Here is a 20,326-nt window from a genome sequence, read left to right as displayed (position 1 = left end):
TGCTGGGAGTATTTATGCATGGAAATTAGTAAACAAACGAGCTATTTTTTTTGCTTTACAGAGTCAAACATTTACAACATATCAGTAGATACAGCCATTTAGATGCTAAGAAGATAACACTTAGCTATCTGGTGGCAAAGAAACAAACTTGAAAAATCCTGTGAAACTGCTGACAGAAGCAACTGTTGGGAACTAGTGGAGCTTCTGGCTCTGGCTGTAAAGTTATTTAGAGCTCCTATTACTGTTTGGAGTTGTGCTGCCGCTGCTATTGGCTTGGGTTGCTGGTTCTGTGGCTCATTGTGTGCTAATGGAGCTGCTGCAACTAGAGAGAGGATGTGACAATATCCATCAGAACTGAAAGTTGCTAAATATATCTGCAATGGGACCAACTGCCCTGCACAGAGTGGGTAGATTACATGGGATATAGGATATAGGCTTAGCTTCTCTAACAGACATCTCAGAGTTGGAATCTCAAATGGTATAGAAGTTTATTTCCCTCTCATCACAGACCAAAAGGATATGGATTGTGTGTAGGTGGTTTTGTTTCATGAGGTCTTCTAGGTGCCCAGATTATTGCTAACTTGTTGCTCCTCCATCTCTCAGGGTGTGGCCCTTGTCTGCATGCCAAAGCTTCCTTGTCAGGTTTTCAGGTAGTGACAATAAACAGAAGGAACATAATTTTTTTCCATGAAAGTGACTCAGAATTTGCACACATCACATTTGCTCACATACCCTTTATACGCATATATTCACATTATTCCCCTGAGTACATGGGGAATATGTACTCAGCCATATGCCCAGCTGAAACTCAGGGAGCAATGTCTATTGGTAAAGGAAGAGGGAAGAATGATGTTGAGGAATAATTAGCAGTCTTTGCCACATACAAAATCGTTATTTATAGAATCATCCATTGATCTGACGAACATGAATTGAATTATATCATGAGGCTGGTACTATTTTAGGTACCATCCCACCACAGAGAAGAAAAACTTAGTAATTACCCACAAAGTTCTCACAGTATAAGATGGAGTGTAATAACACGTGAAGTTATAGGAGTGCTGTGAACAAAATACTGTGGAACCACTGAAGAAAGATCAGTTAATTTTGCCCTGGGATGCTAGGAAAGGTTTTGGTGAGTTGGAATGTAAGTAGAATCTTGAAGAATAAATAAATAGGCATCATGAGACAGAAAAAGGAAGGTTTTACAAACATAACAAGTCCCTTGATATCCATGACATGTCCTAGATTTGTTGAGCCCTATGGTAAAACCTAAGGAAACTGGAAGCTCAGAAACACATCAGTCAGAATTGTGCAGGAAAATGTGGTTCAAAGAATTTTAAAAAGGGGTATCAAAAAGTTATAGATGAAACTGCTTAGTGTAATATGCATAAACCTTGCATGTATTTATAAAGTTCATGTAAAATGCCTTTCCAAATTTTAGCCCTAAAATGTAAATATTTAAATGTTAAATTTGTCTGCGTGAGAGAATCAAGACGATATTGTCACTTGATGCATTTTTCTTATTTTATTTTTTTCAACTTTTATATTAGTTTCAGGGGGTACATGTGCAAGTTTGCTACATGAGCAAACTGCATGTCACTAGGGATTGGTGTACGAATGATTTCATCACCCAGGTTGTGAGCATTGTACCTGATAGGAAGTTTTCCAATACTTACCCTCCTCCCACTCTCCATCCTCAAGTAGGCCCTGGTATCTATTATTCTCCTGTTTGTGTTCATGTAAACTCAGTGTTTAGCTCACACTTATAAGTGACAATACACAGTATTTGGTTTTCTGTTCCTGTATTAATTCACTTAGAAGAATCGCCACAAGTTGCATCCATGTTGCTGCAAAGGAAATGACTTAATTATGGCTGCATACTAGTCCATGTTATATGTATACCACATTTTCTGTATCCAGTCCACCAGTGATGGACAATCCAGGTTGATTCCATGTCTTTGCTATTGTGAATAGTGCTGCAATAAACACACAAGAGCATGTGTCTTCTTGGTGGAAATATTTATATTTGTTTGGGTATATACCCATTAATGAGATTACTCGGTCAAAAGGTAGATCTGTTTTAAGTTCACTGAGAGATCTCCAAACTGCTTTTCACTGTGGCTGAACTAATTTCCATTCACAGTATCAGCATTTCCTTTTCTCTGCAACCTCACCAATATCTGTATTCTCTGACTCTTTAATAATAGACATTCTGACTGATATGAGATGATATTTTATTATTATTTTGATTTGCAGTCATGTGGTAATCAGAGATAATGAGCATTTTTTATATGCTTGTTGGCTGCATGTATGTCTTCTTTCGAGAAATTCTTTTTCATGTCCTTTGCCCATTGGTGAATGGGGTTGTTTTTTGTTTCTTGGTTTGTTTAAGTTCCTTATAGATTCAGGATATTAGACCTTTATCAGATGCATAGCTTGCAAATATTTTCTCTCATTCTGTAGGTAAATATTTTCTCTCATTCTGTAGGTTGTCTGATTACTCTGTTGATAAATAGATACATTTTTGGTGCAGAAGCTCTTTACTTTAATTAGTCCAACTTCTCTATTTTTGTTTTTGTTGCAATTGCTCTTGGGGACTTCATCATGAAATCTTTGCCAAGGCCAATGTCCAAAATGGTATATCCTAGGTTTTCTTCTAGGGTTTATATAGTTTTAGATCTTACATTTAAGTATTTAATTCATCTTGAGTTTATTTTTGTATATTTTGAAGGGGAGTGGTCAGTTTCAATCTTCTGCATATGGCTAGCCAGTTATCCCAGCACTGTTTATTGAATAGAGAGTTCTTTCCCTATTGCTCGTTTTTGTTGACTTTGTCAAAGATCAGATGGTTGTAGGTGTGCAGCTTTATTACTGGAATCTCTATTCTGTTCCATTGGTCCATGTGTCTATGTTGTACCAGTACCATGCTTTTTTGGTTACTGTAGACATGTAGTATAGTTTGAAGTCAGGTAATGTGATGCCTCCAGCTTTGTTCTTTTTTCTTAGGTTTGCTTTGGCTATTTGGGCTCTTTTTTGGTTCCATATGCACGTTAGAATAGTTTTTTTTTCTAATTCTGTGAGGAATGTCATTGGTAGTTTGATAGGAATAGCATTGAATCTGTAAATAGCTTTGGGCAATATTGCCATTCAGACAACATTGATTCTTCCTACCCATAAGCATGGAATGTTCTTTTATTTGTTTGTTTCATCTCTGATTTGTTTAAGCAGTGTTTTATAATTCCCATTGTAGAGATTTTTCACCTCGTTGGTTAACTGCATTCCTAAATATTTTATTTTTGTGGCTATTGTGAATAGAATTGCATTCTTGATTTGGCTCTCATCTTGGATGTTGTAAGTGTATACAAATGCTACTCATTTTTGTAAATTGACTTTCCATCCTGAAACTTTGCTAATGTTTATCAGATCTAGAAGCTTTGGGGCAGAAAGTATGGGTTTTTCTATGTATAGCATCATATTATCTGCAAACAGATATTTTGATAGGTAAATACGTTTGTTAGTTCTCTGCCTCAGTGATCTATCTCACACTGTCACTGGGGTGTTGAAGTCTAGCAATATGTATGATTATCAGTTTATTCATAGGTCTCTAAGAACTTGTTTTACGATGTTCTCTCTTCCTATTTGGATACCTTTCATTTATTTCTCTTGCCTGATTGCTCTGGCGGGGACTTCCAGTATTATGTTTAATAGGAGTTTTATGTACTCCAGTATTATGTTCCACTTGTCAAGGGGAATGCTTCCAGCTTTTGCCCATTCATTATGATGCTGGCTGTGGGTTTGTCATAGATGGCACTTATTATTTTGAGGTATGTTGCTTTGATGTATAGTTTGTTGAGGAATTTTAATGTTAATGGGCTATTAAATTTTATCAAAAACCTTTCTGCATCTATTGAGATAATCATACAGTTTTTGTTTTTAGTTCTGTTCGTGTGATAAATCATACTTCTTTATTTGTTTGTGTTGGACCAACATTGTGTCTCAGGAATGAAGCTTACTTGATCATGGTGAATTCACTTTTTAATCTGCTGGATTTGATTTGCTAGCATTTTGTTGAGGATTTTTACATCTATGTTCATCAAGGATAATCACCTAAAGTTTTCTTTTTTCATTGTGTCTGCCAAGTTTTGGTATCAGAATGATGCTGGTCTCATAAAATGAGTTAAAGAAGAGTCTCTCATTCTCAATTTTTTGGAATAGTTTCACTAGGATTGGTACCAGCTTTTCCTTGCACATCTGGTAAAATTTAGCTGTGAATCCATCTGGTCCAGGGCTTTTTCTGGTTGATGGTTTTTTTTTAATATACTGATTACGTTTTGGAACCTATTCTTGGTCTTTTTAGAGTTTCAGTTCCTTCCTCGTTCAATCTTGAGAGGTTGTTCCTTTCCAGGAATTTATCTTTTTCTTCTAGTTTATCTAGTTTCTGTACATATAGGTGTTTGTACTAGTCTCTGAGGGTTGTCTGTATTTCTGTGGTGTTGGTGGTAATGTTCCCTTTGCAGTTTCTAATTATGTTTATTTGGATCTTTTCTCTTTTTTCTTTAATAATCTAGCTACTGATCTATCATCTTATTGTTTCAAGTAATGAACTTTTGATTTCATTAATCTTTTGTATGAATTTTTGGATATCAATTTCATTCCCTTCAGCTCTGATATTGGTTATTTATTTTCTTATAGCTTTGGGGTTAGTTTGCTCTTGTTTTTCTAGTTTCTGTAAGTGTGATGTTAGATGTTAATTTGAGATTTTTCTGATTTTTTTATTTAGGCATTTAGAGTTACAAAACTTCCTTTCACTGCTCTAGCTGTGTCCCAGAGATAGTGTTAAGTTATATCTTTGTTTTCATTTGTTTCAACTAGAGTTTTATTTTTGCTTTAATTTCATTATTTACCCAAAAGTCATACAGTTCAATTTCCATGTAATTGCATGGTTTTGAGAGAACTTCCTGCTATTGGTTTTCTATTTTCATTGTACTGTGGTCTGAGACTGCGTTTGGTATGTGTATTAGGCCATTTTCATGTTGCCAATAAAGACATACCCAAGACTGGGCAATTTACAAAAGAAAGAGGTTTAATTGGACTCACAGTTCCACATGGCTAAGGAGGACTCACAATCATGGCAGAAGGCAAGGAGGAGCAAGTCACGTCTTACATGGATGGCAGCAGGCAAAAAGAGAGCTTTTGCAGGGAAACTCCCCTTTTTTAAAACCACCAGATCTCATGAGACTTAGTCCCTATCACTAGAAAAGCATGGGAAAGACCTGCCACCATGATTTAGTTACCTCCCATTGGGTTCTTCCCACAACATGTGAGAATTCAAGATGAGATTCAGGCAGGGACACAACCAAACCACATCATTCTGCCCCTGGCCCCTCCCAAATCTCATGTCCTCACATTTCAAGCAAATCATGCCTTCCCAACAGTCTCCCAAAGCCTTAACTCATTTCAGAGTTATCTCAAAGGTCCACAGTCCAATGTCCAAAATCTCATTCAAGACAATGCAAGTCACTTCTGCCTATGAGCCTATAAAATCAAAAGCAAGTTAGTTACTTCCTAGATACAATGAAGGTACAGGCATTGGGTAAATACAGCCACTCCAAATGGGAGAAATTGGCCAAAACAAAGGGGCTACAGGCCCATGTAAGTCCAAAATCCAGCAGGGCAGTCAAATCTTAAAGGTCCAAAATGATCTCCTTTGACTCCATGTCTCACATCCAGGTTATGTTGATGCAAGAGGTGGATCCCTATGGTTTTGGGAAGCTCCACCCTTGTATCTTTGCAGGGCACAGGCTCCATCTCAGCTGCCTTTAGGGGGTTGGGATTGAGTGCAGCTTTTCCAGGTGCATGGTGCAAGCTGTCAGTCGATCTATCATTCTGGGGTCTAGAGGACAATAGCCCTCTTCTCACAGCTCCACTAGGCAGTGCCCTCATAGGGACTCTGTGTGGGGGCTCCAACCCCACATTTCCCTTTAGCACTGCCCTAGCAGAGGTTCTCCATGAGGGCCACGCCCTTGAAGCAAACTTCTGCTTGGGCATTTAGGAGTTTCCATACATCTTCTGCAATCTGGGAAGAGTTTTCCCAACCCCAATTCTTGACTTTTGTGCACTTGCAGGCTCAACACCATGTGAAAGAGCTGCTGAGGCTTAGGGCTTGTACCCACTGAAGCCATGGCCAGAGCTCCATGTTGGCCACTTTCAGTCACGGCCAGAGTGGCTGGGATGCAGGGCACCAAGTCCCTAGGCTGCACACAGCATGGAGACCCTGGGCCCGGACCACAAAACCACTTTTTCCTACTAGGCATCCATGCCTATAATGAGAGAAGCTGCCATGCAGACTTCTGACATGGCCTGGAGAAATTTTCCCCATTGTCTTGAAGATTAACATTTGCTCCATGTTTCTTATAAAAATTTCTGCAACCAGCTTAAATTTCTCCTCAGAAAATGGAATTTTCTTTTCTGTAGCATTGTCAGGCTTCAAATTTTCTGAAACTTTATGCTCTGCTTCCCTTATAAAACTAAATGCCTTTAACAGCACCCAAGTCACATCTTGAATGCTTTGCTGCTTAGAAATTTCTTCCCCCAGATACTCCAAATCATCTCTTCCAAGTTCAAAGTCCCACAAATCTCTAGGGCAGGGGGAAAATGCCATGAGTCCCTTTGCTAAAACAACAAGAATCATCTTTCCTCCTGTTCCCAACAAGTTTCTCATCTCCATCTGAGACCACCTGAGCCTGCACCTTATTGTTAACATCACTACCAGCATTTTTTCAAAGCCATTCAACAAATCTCTAGTAAGTTCCAAACTTTCCTACATTTTCTTGTCTTCTTCTGAGCCCTCCAAACAGTTCCAACCTCTGCCTGTTACCCAGTTCCAAAGTCACTTCCACATTTTCAGGTATTTTTTCAGCAACACCCTATTCTACTGGTACCAATTTGCTGCATTAGTCTGTTTTCACGCTGCTGGTAAAAACATACCTGAGACTGGGCAATTTACAAAAGAAAGAGGTTTAGTATGACTCACAATTCCATGTGGCTGGGGAGGACTCACAATCATGGAGGAAGGCAAGGAGGAGCAAGTCACATTTTATGTGGATGGCAGCAGGCAAAGAGTGAGCTTGTGCAGGGAAATTCCCCTTTTCTAAAACCATTAGATTTCATGAGATTTATTCACTGTCACGAGAACAGCACAAGAAAGACCTCTTCCCATGACTCAATTATGTCCCACCGGGTCCCTCCCCCAACGCATGGGAATTCAGGATGAGATTTGGGTGGGGATACAGCCAAACCTTATTAGTATAACTTTTAAAAAAATATTTGGTTTGAGAATTGCTTTATGGGTGAGTATGTGGTTGACCTTAGAGTATGTGCCTTGTGAAGATGGGAATAAAGTATATTCTGTAGTTGTTGGGCAAAGTATTCTGTAGATATGTGTTAAGTCCATTTGGTCAAGTGTTTATTTACATTCTGAATCTGTTTGCTAGTTCTCTGCCTCAGTATTCTGTCTAACACTGTCAGTGGAATCTTGAAGTCCAGCACTTTTATTGCATGTGATTATCTAAGTTTATTCATAGGTTTCTGAGAACTTGTTTTATGAATCTGGGTGCTCCAGTGTTGGACGTAAATATATTTAGGATAGTTAAGTCTTCTTGTTGAATTTAACTCTTTATCATTATGTGATGTCCTTCTTTGTCCTTTTGGATCCTTGTTGGTTTAAAATCTGTTTTCTCTTACACAAGCATAGCAACCTCTGCTCTTTTTTGTTTTCTGTTTGCTTCGTATGTCTTTCTCCATTTCTTTAAGTTCATGGTTTCCATTGTATGTAAGATGGCTCTCTTGAAGACAGCATACAGTTGAGTTCTGCTTCTTTATCCAACTTACCACTCTGTGTCTATAAGTGGGGCATTTAGGCCATTTACATTCAAGGTTAATATTGAAATGTGAGAATTTCATCTTGTCATTGTGTTGTTAGCTGGTTATTATGTAGACGTTATCATATACTTGCGTTATAGTGTCAGTGTGCTATGTACTTACCTGTGAGTTTTTATGGTGACAAGTATTGGTCGTTTGCTTTTATGTCGATCACTCCCTTAATGATATCTTGTAAGGCAGATCTGGTGGTAACAAATTCCCTTAGCAGTTGCTTACCTGAAAAGTATTTTATTTCTCTTTCTTTTATGAAGCTTAGTTTGGTTGGATGTGAAATTCTTGCTTGTATTTTTTAAGGATGCTAAATATAAGCCACCAATCTCTTGTGGCTTGAATGGTTTCTGCTGAAAAGTCTGCTTTTGGTCTGATGGGGTTCCCTTTGTATGTGACCCCACCCTCCTGCCTTTAAGATTTTTTTCTTTCACATTGACTTTGGAGAATCTGATGACCATATTGCTTTCTACAGTGGTTGAACTAATTTACACTACCACCAACAGTGTATAAGTGTTCCCTTTTCTCAACAAGCTTGCCAGCATCTGCTATTTTTGACATTTTATTAATAGCAATTCTGACTGATGTGAGATGGTATCTCATTCTGGTTTTGATTTACATCTTTCTAACGATAAGTGAAATTGAGCTTTTCTTCATATGCTTGTTGGCTGCATGTTTGCCATCTTTTGAAAAGTGTCTATTCAAGTTCCTTGCCAACTTTTTAATGAGGTTGTTGGTGTTTGTATTGTAAATTTGTTTAAGTTCCTTATAAATGCTTGCTATTAGACCTTTGTCAGATGGATAGATTGCAAATATTTTCTCCCATTCTGTAGGTTGTCTGTTCACTCTGATGATAGTTTCTTTTGCTGTGCAAATGCTCTTAAGTTTAATTAGATCCCACTCGTCAGTTTTCGTTTTTGTTGCATTTGCTTTTGGTGTCTTCATTATGAAATCTTTGCCCGTTCCTATGTCCAAAATGGTTACGCCTATGTTGCCTTCAGGAATTTTATAGTTTTAAGTTTAACATTTAAGTCTTTAATCCATCCTGAGTTTATTTTTGTATATAGTGTAAGGAAGGGGTCCAGCTTCAGTCTTCTGCATATGGATAGCCAGTTATCCCAGCACCACTGATTAAATAGAAAGTCTTTTTCCTATTGTTTGTTTTTGTCAGCTTTGTCAAGATCAGGTAGTCATAGGTCTGTGGCCTTATCTCTGGGCTCTCTATTCTGTTCCATTGGTCTATGTGCCTGTTTTTGTACCAGTACCATGATGTTTTGGTTACTGTAGCCCTGTAATATAGTTTGAAATAGGGTAACGTGATGCCTGCAACTTTGTTCTTTTTGTTTAGGATTGCCTTGGCTATTTGGGCTTTTTTTTGGTTCCATATGAATTTTAAAATAGTTTCTTTCTAGTTCTGTGAAGAATGCTGTTGGTAGTTTGATAGGAATAGCACTGAATCTGTAAATGGCTTTGGGCAGCATGGTCATTTTAATTATATTGAGTTTTCCTATCCATGAGCATGGGATATTTGTCATTTATGTCTTCTCTGATTTCTTTGAGAGGTGTTTTATAATTTTCATTGTAGAGATCTTTTGAATCCCCATTAGCTGTATTCCTAGGTATTTTAAACATTTTTTGTGTCAATTATCTACTTAATTCTAGTAAACTCCATGTACTATAGCGAAATTCATAATCCTTTTAGTCATATGCCTACCTTTCTAGACTTGTGTGTATCTTGAACCTCTCAGGTTTCCAGAAGTTAGCTAAAGCATTAGCTGATTCTCTCTGAGCATCACTGAACACCACTTTAATACACAGAGAATGTAACTAGATTAATGCAACATCCCTGATTTGATCAATTCTATAGAGATCATGTTTTAATCCACGTTGAGAAGTTTCCTTTCCAGACCAACCAATACTACATTTCTGGACTCTCTCTATCCTTTTAATTTCTGCTTGAGAAATGGCTACTATTTTTCTGAACACACCTTTTTTCAAATGTAGCTAACAGTACTTAACCTATGCTACTAATATTCTGTTTTATAACCTCTTCACCTAAAGTTATAGACTCATTAGAGACACCATTTTCCTTTTATGTTATTTAAGGTAAGCATTTTATCATGTTTTGACACTTCATAATCTCAATGATGATCATTCTATCCTCCAATAATACTATAACAGGTATTAAGAGCCAGTGTATATAAAAAATAGAGTCAGTCAATACAGAGTAAAGAACAGTGATATATTTATATTGAAATTGACCATCCACAGAATAAAGTAATTTGTAGTTATTTAGTAAGTTCTTACTAAAGGATAAAACAGTTTTATGTCTGATAATAAAATAGGTGAACCATATGTGATAATCACGATAAATTCTTATTTGGCATTTACAGTATGACAGGCACTTTTAAAATTACTTACAGGTTGAGCATCCTTAATCCAAAAATCTGAAATGCTCCAAAATCTGAAATGCTCCAAAATCTGAAATTTTTTGAGTGCCAATATAATGCCACAAGTGGAAAATTCCACACCCTATCTCATTTGACAGGTTTCAGTCAAAATGCAGTGACACAACACACATTTTATTCAGTATCCTCAAAAGGAAAAAAAAAAAAAAAAGACCTTCCAGCCCTCTCAGTTGCAATGTAACTTTTCTACACATGCCCAGAATTTTCCATATAAGCATCCCATCCAAAAAGGGCTATTATATGGTACGTGTCCAAGATGGACATATCAAAGACAGATTTTCAACAATGCCCTACATGAAGCCAACATCTACGAGCTTTTCTCACTGTGATTTTTTTTTTTTTTTTTTTTTTTTTTTTTTTTTTTGCTTATTACCTGCTTTGTGGTGTAAAAATGTTGCTGAAAATGTCAAAAAGGTCTGCGGACACCACGTGGGGAACAGTCATTAGAAAAAGGGGAAGGATTATGTCTATTTACAGCTAAAAAGTCAAGTTGTTGGAGAACCTGAACAGTGGTATGAGTCTTAAAAGAAGAGTAGGTTAGTAGAATGATCACCAAATGTGACCTGAAGAAACAGAAGAATAAACTCTTGAAGGTGTATGCTGAAAATAATGAACATAAGTTTATAAAACATTTTATAAACTTAAAGTTAAAAATGAAGATCCCTATTGTGTATTGCTAGAATTGACCTGTTAACATCACAGTGAACACATGCCACTCAATGGTACGCTAATCATAAAACAAAGAAAGATCTGTTGCTATGAACTGAAAATTAATGGAAATTGTGAAAATTCAATGGGCTGGTTGCAGAAACTTCTGAAAAGACACAACATTAAATTTTTAAATATTTGTGGTATAAATCTTCTGCTGATCATGAAGCAGTGGGGAAATTAATTGACAAGTTTGCCAAGGTTATCGCTGATGAAAATCTGATGCCAGAACAAATCTGTAATGCTGATTACACATCTCTGTTCTGGCATTATTGTCCCAGAAAGACAATAACTACAGCTAATTAGACAGCCCCTACAGTAATTAAGAATGCCAAAGACAGGATAACTGTGCCGGGATGTGCTAACGCAGTAGGCATGCATAAATGTAAATTTGCTCTGATAGGCAAAAGCTTGTATTCTCCCTATTTTCAAGGGGTGAACTTTTATCAGTCCATTATTATGGTAACAAAGAGGCATAGACCACCAGCAACATCTTTTCTGATTGGTTTCACAAATATTTTGTACCATTGTCTCATGCTCATTGCAGGGAAGCTGGACTAGGTGACAACTGTAAGACTTTGTTATTCCTTGAAAACAGTCTGCTCATTCTCCAGCTAAAATTCTCATTTAAAAAATGTTTATTTCATGTACTTTCTCCAAAAGGTGATTTTATTAATTCATCCATGTAACCAGGGTATCCTTAGAGCAACAAACAGAAATATAAAAACAATTTTTGAACAGCATGCTAGCAGCAGTGAACAGATGATGGATAGGGAAGGTTTTCAAAAGGAGTTTATCATGAAATTTAGCATATTTTTGCCAAATATGCTGTTGCCAACACTTAGAACACAGTGACTGGAGACACAGTTGTGCATGCCTGGCACAACCTCCAGCCTGTGTCTATGTTCAGTGATGATGATGAACAAGGTGGTCACTTTGAAGGATTTTGTATATCAAGTGAAAAGAAATGATATCTGACCTCCTTACATATCTAAAACATATACCTTCAAAATCCATCAATAAGCTGAAAGAAATAGATATCAAAGAATATTTTAACATCATTAATGAGGCTCCAGTTATTCATTCATTGACCAATGGTAATATAGCTGAAATGGTTCTGAATCAAGCTGATTATGATAATAGTGATGATGAAGATGATGTTAATACTGCAGAAAAAGTGCCTATAAATGACACAGTGAAAACGTGTGGTTGAACAGCATGCATTTGTAACAACAAGAAATTATGTCAGTTTATACAATCAAAGAGAGACCACTGAGTGAAAGCCATTGTTAATGAGGCAGATGAGTCTGCAGGAAACATTTTAAAAATTCATGCAACAAAATGCCTTCTTATTCCTAAAGGACTCACTTCTTCTATGCTTCGGATGTTTCTTCTCATCAAAAAAAAAAAAAAAAGTAAAATGTAGCATATAGCATATAGTTAACCTTGAGTCAAAACACAGCATTGTAAGTGGAGACTGAAAGACTACCATTGCTTGTTATTGCTGTTGTTTAACAGCTGATACAGGTATTCTGGTGATGCTACTGTGCTGCTTCATTGCCCTGAAAATACTGTTTTCCACTATATTAATGGTATGTCATATTTTTACCACCAATTATAAAAAATTGATTGAGGCCGGGCGCAGTGGCCCACGCCTGTAATCCCAGCACTTTGGGAGGCCGAGGCGGGTGGATCACGAGGTCAGGAGATCAAGACCATCCTGACTAAGATGGTGAAACCCCGTCTCTACTAAAAATACAAAAAAAAAAAAAAATTTAGCTGGGCGTGGTGGCGGGCGCCTGTAGTCCCAGCTACTCGGGAGGCAGAGGCAGGAGAATGGCATAGCCAAGATCGTGCCACTGCACTCCAGCCTGGGCAACAGAGCAAGACCCTGTCTCAAAAAAAAAAATTGATTGCTTATTGGTAGCATGTCAATTCAGAGTCAGGAATGACGGTGATGCCAGACAGCCACAGATTATCCACATGTGTTGATGGGGTAGTGACACCTTTGCTTCCTAATGGTTCAGTGTACCCACACTTTGTTTCATCCACAAAATTATTATAAATATTGTATAATATCAGCTTCAGACTATGCATACAAGGTGTATGTAAGACATAATGAGTTTCCTGAGTATACTTGGATACCATCCTCAAGATATCTTATTTTATATATATGCAAGTATTTCAAAATCTGAAAAAAAAAGTCCAAAATTCAAAACACTTCTGGTCCTAAGCATGTTGAATAAGGGATACTCAATGTGTAATATGCACTAACTAATTTAACCATCACAATGACCCTGAAAGTACATCCAGTTTGTACCTCATTCGCAATATGAAGAAACTGAGACAGAGTTTAAGAATTTGCCCAAAGTTATCCATTTAACAAGTGTCAAAGCTAGTATTTAAACATACACACAAAAAAACTGACTCCATAGTTAGCGTTCTAAACAAGTGCATTTCAATCTTTAATATACATGATTCAGCTGGGGATCTGTTAAAATGGAGATCCATATTCAGGAAACTGATGAGGGTTGAGTTTTTATTTCTAACAACCTCTTTGGCAGATTGCTCATGTGAACTCCCACTGTTGAAATGGTACAGCTACCAAATACTGTGGCTCTAGATATTTTTCTGATCCCTTAGTCATCAAAAGTTTTCAGATGGATTTATTGATGGATTTTTCCACATTAACACTTTCTGACATAATTCAGTGAGATAATAGAATCCAATTAAGGAAATTGATTACATGAATTATGTAGTATTACTAGGACATTGATGACTCTCCAGCATCTAACTTGTTGTATAACTTGTATGTGTGATAGCCTTCTTATTCTGCAAATTAGAACACATCTCTCACCTGCTATCAACCTCTGAAAATAATGATGCTTGACATCAGGGTGGAGAATAGATGTTGCCTATCTGCCTTGGCAGCAGTGGTCAGAAACTGAGATGCAATGTTTAAGCTTTCCTTCACCAGACTCTTATCTATTCTTTCTTTCCTCATTTTAATCCCATCCCACATCCCCTTTTACACATTCTATTGTCACATTTTTTTTCTTCCTGACAGATGCTGCTATGTTTGGACATCACTTAAACTTCTGTCATGTTATTGCTTTTGGATTTGTAACAAACATGATAAAAGGCCCAGAGAGATGAATAACATAGAAGGGTTTGATGGCTATTCACTGTGAAAGTGGACATATGATAATTAATTGTATGCGTCATCTTTACTGGGCCAAAGGGATGCCCAGAAACTTGGTAAAACAGTATTTCTGGATATGTCTGTGAGGATATTTTCAGAAGAGATAAGCATTTAAATTGGTGGACTGAGGAAAGAATATTGCCCTCCCAAGTGTGAGTGGACATCATCCAACCCCTTCAGAGCTCAAATAGAACAAAAACACAGAGGAGGGTCAAATTCCCTCTCTGTGTGACTGCCTGAACTGAGATATCAGTCTGCTCTTGCCCTTTGACTGGTACTTATACCAATGATTCTCCAGGTTGTCAGGCCTTAGGACTTGGACTAGAATTTACGCTACCAGCTTTCCTGGATCTCCAACTTCAGATGGAAGATTGTGAGGCTTCTCTGCCTTCATAATCACATGAGTCAATTTCTTATATAGTTGACCCTTGAACATGGCTTTGAACTGTCCACATCCACTTATACACATATTTCTTTTCGAACCAAAAGAAGATTGGAAATACGGTATTCAAGGGATGCAAAAACTGTGTATTCAAAGGGACAATTTTTTTTATATATATGAGTTCCACAGGATCACTGTGGGACTTGAGTATGTGCAGATTTTTGTATACTCAGGAAGTCCTGGAATCAATCTCCCATGTGTATACTGAGAGATGATGATAATACATACCACTCTAAATATATATCCATCATTTCTGTTTCTCTGGAGAACCCTGACTAATATAGAATGCCTGCATATGGATACAGGTTCTATTCACACCTCACCTAACCCTCATTTTAATAGCTGTGGACATTTTTGAGCTGTGGACATTTTTGGTATAACTTTAAGGAATTGAAACTGTTACTGACTGGAAGAATCTTTAGAGATTTTATGAGGGACACATGCATTCAAATTATTCACTCAGATTTATAAGCAATAATATTAGAATTTTTCCACTTCTGCAAAAACCCTTCCCTTTTCTACACCATGGCAATGAGAATAATGAAAGGGTCAATAATAGGATAGCTTGATGCTGACTTGTCCAAGAGACTTGGTTTTTCTGTGTGATTTTCCAAAGTTTTTACCACCATCAGCAAATTAGTCTTTATGCTTTAAGGAAGCAAATTTCCTTAAATTTATTGATCATTAGTATTGTTTCCCTTGAGGGAGTTTGGGAGAGAGTGTTTTAAATAACAGTGCATTCTGAAGCAATCAATTACTTAATTAAATCCGAAGGAAAATCACAAGGCAATTTTTCTATGGAAATCTATGTCCATCCAGTGTCATTCCAAAGAGAGGAAGATTCTAAATTTAAAAGTTCTTATTTATTATAAGTATCTGTCTTTTGTATGCTGCTTAGTATTAGTCCTCAATAGATAGATGTGAGCCAGTCCAAAATTAGAAAAGCTGGGACAAAATTAAGATCTAGCAGCAAGATACCTTGTAATTAGAACTGAGCAGATTATGAAAAAACTTTAGCCTAGGACATAAATAAAGATAGAAAACTTCAGATAGGCTGAAGTAGGAGAAGAAAGGTTATAGAAGCATAAAAAAGTTTAGACCACAAATATACATTGAATTGTGTACCAGGAATTAACTGGCACAGCAGCAAGTGTGGGGTTAGATTCAATGCAGGGAGTCAGAAATTAGACTAGATCATATGAAGTTATAGACAGATGAGAGAGAGAGAGAGAAACAAAATTCTGCTAGGTCCAAGCAGAATTCTTTTGGACTTCTGTAGCTGTTAAATATTCGTCTTGTTTCACTTTAGACACCATTGTTACTCTCCCTATCTCCTCTCATTGTTGTAATAATACATATACAAGTATATACTGATATAAAATATGCACAGACATGAAGTAGTTCTTGATACTAACCTGTGCCCTTTCTGTATTTCCTTTCTAGTAGAATTCAAGCTCTCTGAAGGTAACGATTTTGTCTGATTACCTCACTACTGAATCCTCAGTGCCTAGTGTAATCAATGTCTTGCATAAAGCTGAGTGAATTAATTTATACAAAAGCAATTCTATTTTCTTTCTTTACAATGTCATGTCATTACTCAAAGCAGTCCTCAAGAAACCACCATCTAATAAACTGCCAAAACCTTGGAGTAGCTGAGTTGATAGTACAAAATACACCTGCCATTTATTCCCCATCATACTTTGATCATGGCTGTTGATCTCGGTTATCCTCAGAAGCTTCACCTCCCTGGTCATCATCATTACCTAGATTTATAAAACTCTGCTTCCTTTGCCATTCCATACATCTGCCACATGCTATGAAACTTGAGTTATATTTTCCAGTAAAATAAAAATATCCTTGTCTTCATTAACTTTTCCTTAAAAACACCACTTTCTTTGCAGGCCTTTCAAATTCAAGCTCTTTTATTCTATCAGGCATTGTATTTCTCAAAGGCCAAAAAGTGGCATTAGTGACATTCTTGCTACCAGTTTCCACTTCAAGAATATCACTGTCATCTCCTGACAAATTTCCTTAAAGGCTTGCTGGTCTCGTGAAGGGCCTGACCAGACACCTTGGTTCTGGGAACTCACTTGAGGTTTTTGTAAGTATTTTTTCACTGAGAACAGATCTCCTGGTTTGGGATCAATTTTCAGACTTACTTCCTATTGGGACATCCCTTAAATGTTTAATCAAAAGCCTTGTTTCAAGTTGACATCAGTTCTTATCCTACACTGTTTTTTCTTGAACTCTTGTGCTTTTGTGACCTTTTCCCCCAGCAAAAGAGCCTGAGTTCTGACAATTAATTAATGTGGCTGGTAGTCTTCCTTAATTTTCAATTGCTTTTTCCATAGTAACAGCCCAATCATTGCCATGGTCAGCATGTATAGAGATTGTTTCACCTAAAAGGAGTCTCCTAGTTTGGATCAAGGAGTTGACAACAGCATATTCTAAAATAAAATTCGAACTTGCTAGCAAAGCTAATTAAACTGCTGAAATGTGTTACAGTTTATTTACTGTAACAATGTTTATGAATTCAAGATGGTCTAGAAATGGATATCATTGACTAAAAGAGAGATGATTCGATTTAAGTATTTTCAAGTAATTATATTATAAAAAACAATATATTCATTATTCTAATCTTATCATACCTTATTTTATTCTGTATTTGTTGATCAGATTCTAGTGGAGTTCAGAGTCATTGAAATGAAGGCCAATTTTTGTTGTAAAATATTATGTCTTGTAAATTTAGAAAGTGTTCAGATGGGGCTAAATAAAATTTGATGGTTCAAGCAACCCAGGAATTTATGTGCTGTTTATTTATTTATTATTTTTGTGAGTATATAGTTGGTGTATATATTTATGGTGTACATGAGATGTTTTGATATAGGCATGCAATGGAGAAAGGTGTAATCATCCCCTCCAGCATTTATCCTTTGAGTTACAACAAACAATCCAATTACACTCTTTAAATTATTTTAAAATGTACAATTAAGCTATTATTGACAATAATCACCCAATTGTGTTATCAAATAGCATGCTTTATATATTATTATTATTATTATTTTTTACCTATTAGCTATTCCCACCTCCCCTGTGAGCCCTCCAACTACCCTTCCCAGCCTCTGGAAGCTATCGTTTTACTCTCTGTGTCCATGAGTTTAATTGTTTTGATTTTTAGGTCTCACAAATAAGTGATAACATGTGATATTTGTTTTTCTGTGCTTGGCTTATTTCACTTAATATGAGTATCTCTAGTTCCATCCATGTTGTTGCAAATGACTGGATCTTACTCATTTTTGTGGCTGAATAATACTTAATTGTGTATATCTACCATAGTTTCTTTAATCATTCATCTATTCATGAACACTTAGGTTGCTTCTAAATCTTAGCTGTTGTAAACAATGCTATAACAAACATAAGAGTACAGATAACTCTTCAGTATACTGATTTCCTTTCTTTGGGGTATATGCCCAGAAGTGGGATTGCTGGATCACTGAGCAAAAGAATTGGTACCTCAATTCTTCGTTTTTTGAGGACGCTCCAAACTGTTTTCCAAAGTGGTTATGCTAATTTACATTCCTACCAACAGTGTAGAAGGGCTCCCTTTTCTCCGCATCCTCACCATCATTTCTAATTGCCTGTTTTTTGGATAAAAGCCATTTTAACTGGAGTGATATGATGTTTCATTATAGTTTTGGTTTACATTTTTCTAATGATCAATGACATTGAGTACCTTTTCATACGCCTGTTTGCCATTAGTATGCCTTCTTTTGAGAAATGTCTATTCAGATTTTTTGCCCATTTTTCTGATTGGATTGTTTTTCTTACAGAGTTGTTCGAGCTTCTTATGTATTCCAGTTATTAATCCCTTGTCAGATGAGTACTTTGTAAATATCTCCTCCCATTTTGTGGGTTGTCTCTTCACTTTGTTGATTGTATCTTTTGCTCTGCAGTTGCATTTTAAGTTGATGGGATTCTTCTCATTTGTCCATTTTTGCTTTGATTTGCCTATGCTTGTGGGGTCTTGCTCAAGAAATTTTTGCCCAGACCAATGTCCTGGAGATTTTCCCCAAAGTTTTTTTGTAGTAATTTTATAGTTTGAGGTCTTAGGTTTAGGTCTTTAATCCATTTTGATTTGATTTTTGTATATGGTAAGAAATAGGGCTCAAGTTTAATTCTACTGCATATGGATATCCATTTTTCCCAGAAGTCATTTATGAAAAGACCATCTTTTCCCCAGTATATGTTCTCAGTACCTTTGTCAAAAATGAGTTCACTGTAGGTGTGTGAATTTGTTTCTGGGTTCTCTATTCCTGTCTATTGGTCTACGTGCCTGTTTTTGACAGTTTCATGGTATTTTGATTACTATAACTCCATTATATAATTCAAAGTCAGGTAATGTAATTCCTCCAATTTTATTCTTTTTGCTTAGGAAATGTTTGGCGATTCTGAGTCTTTTGTGGTTTCATATAAATTTTAGTATTTTTTCCTATTTCTGTGAAGATTGCCATTGGTATTTTGACAAGGATTGCATTGGATAGTATGGACATTTTAACAATATTGATTCTTCCAATTCATAAATATAAAATACCTTTCCATTTTTTGTGTTCTCTTCAATTTCTTTCATCAGAGTTTTATAATTTCCATTATAGACGTCTTTCACTTCTTTTATTAAGTTAATTTCTAAGCATTTAATTTTATGTGTGGCTATTGTAAATAGCATTACTTTTTTATTTCTTTTTCACATGGTACGCTATTGGCATATAGAAATGCTACTAATTTTTGTATGTTGATTTTGTATCTTGTAACTTTACTGAATTTATTGGTTCTAATAGTTTTCTTGTGCAGTCTAGGTTTTTCCAAATATGAGATCATATCATCTGCAAACAAGGATAATTGAACTTCTTCTTTTTCAATTTGGATGCTTTTTATATCATTCTCTTGTCTGATTGCTCTAGCTAGGATTTCCAGTGCTATGTTAAATAACAGTGGTGACAGTGGGTATTCTTGTTGCGCTCCTGATCTTAGAGGAAAGCTTTTCAGTTTGTCCCCATTCAGTATGATACTAGCTGTGGGTCTGTTGTATATGACTTTTATTATGTTGAGGTATATTCCTTCTATCGCCAGGATTTTTGAGGGATTTTATCATGAAGAAATGTAGAATTTCATTGAATGCTTTTTTAGCATCAATTTAAATGATCATACGGTTTCTAACCTTTATTCTATTGATAAGATGCATCACATTGATTGATTTATGTTGAAACATCCTTGCGTCTCAGGCATAAATCCTACTTGGCCATAATAAATACTTTTTCTAATATAATGTTGAATTTGTTTGCCTCATATCTCGTTGAGGCTTTCTGCATCAATATTCATCAGAGATACTGGCTTGTTGAACTGTCCTTGTATCCCAGACACAAATACCATTTTGTCATAAAGGATGTAATGCTGAATTTGTTTTGCTCATATCTTGTTGAGGATTTTTGCATCAATATTCATCAGAGATATTGGTCTGTAGTTTTCTTTTTTTTTAATGTATCTTTGTCTGGTTTTTGGTATCAAGGTAATACTGGCCTC

The 20,326-nt window shown here is 36.3% G+C and overlaps 1 protein-coding gene across 3 annotated transcripts in view; it reads left to right on the top strand.

Moving 5' to 3' along the window:
- The window catches only part of LOC129144293 (protein GVQW1-like), a 535,404-nt gene that overhangs the window by 401,223 nt on the left and 113,855 nt on the right, over positions 1-20,326 (top strand). The window lies entirely within an intron of this gene.

The sequence above is a fragment of the Pan troglodytes genome, chromosome 5 (assembly GCF_028858775.2).
Source record: "Pan troglodytes isolate AG18354 chromosome 5, NHGRI_mPanTro3-v2.0_pri, whole genome shotgun sequence".
NCBI classification, from domain to species: Eukaryota; Metazoa; Chordata; class Mammalia; order Primates; family Hominidae; genus Pan; species Pan troglodytes.
This window is presented reverse-complemented; position numbering and strand designations above follow the sequence as displayed.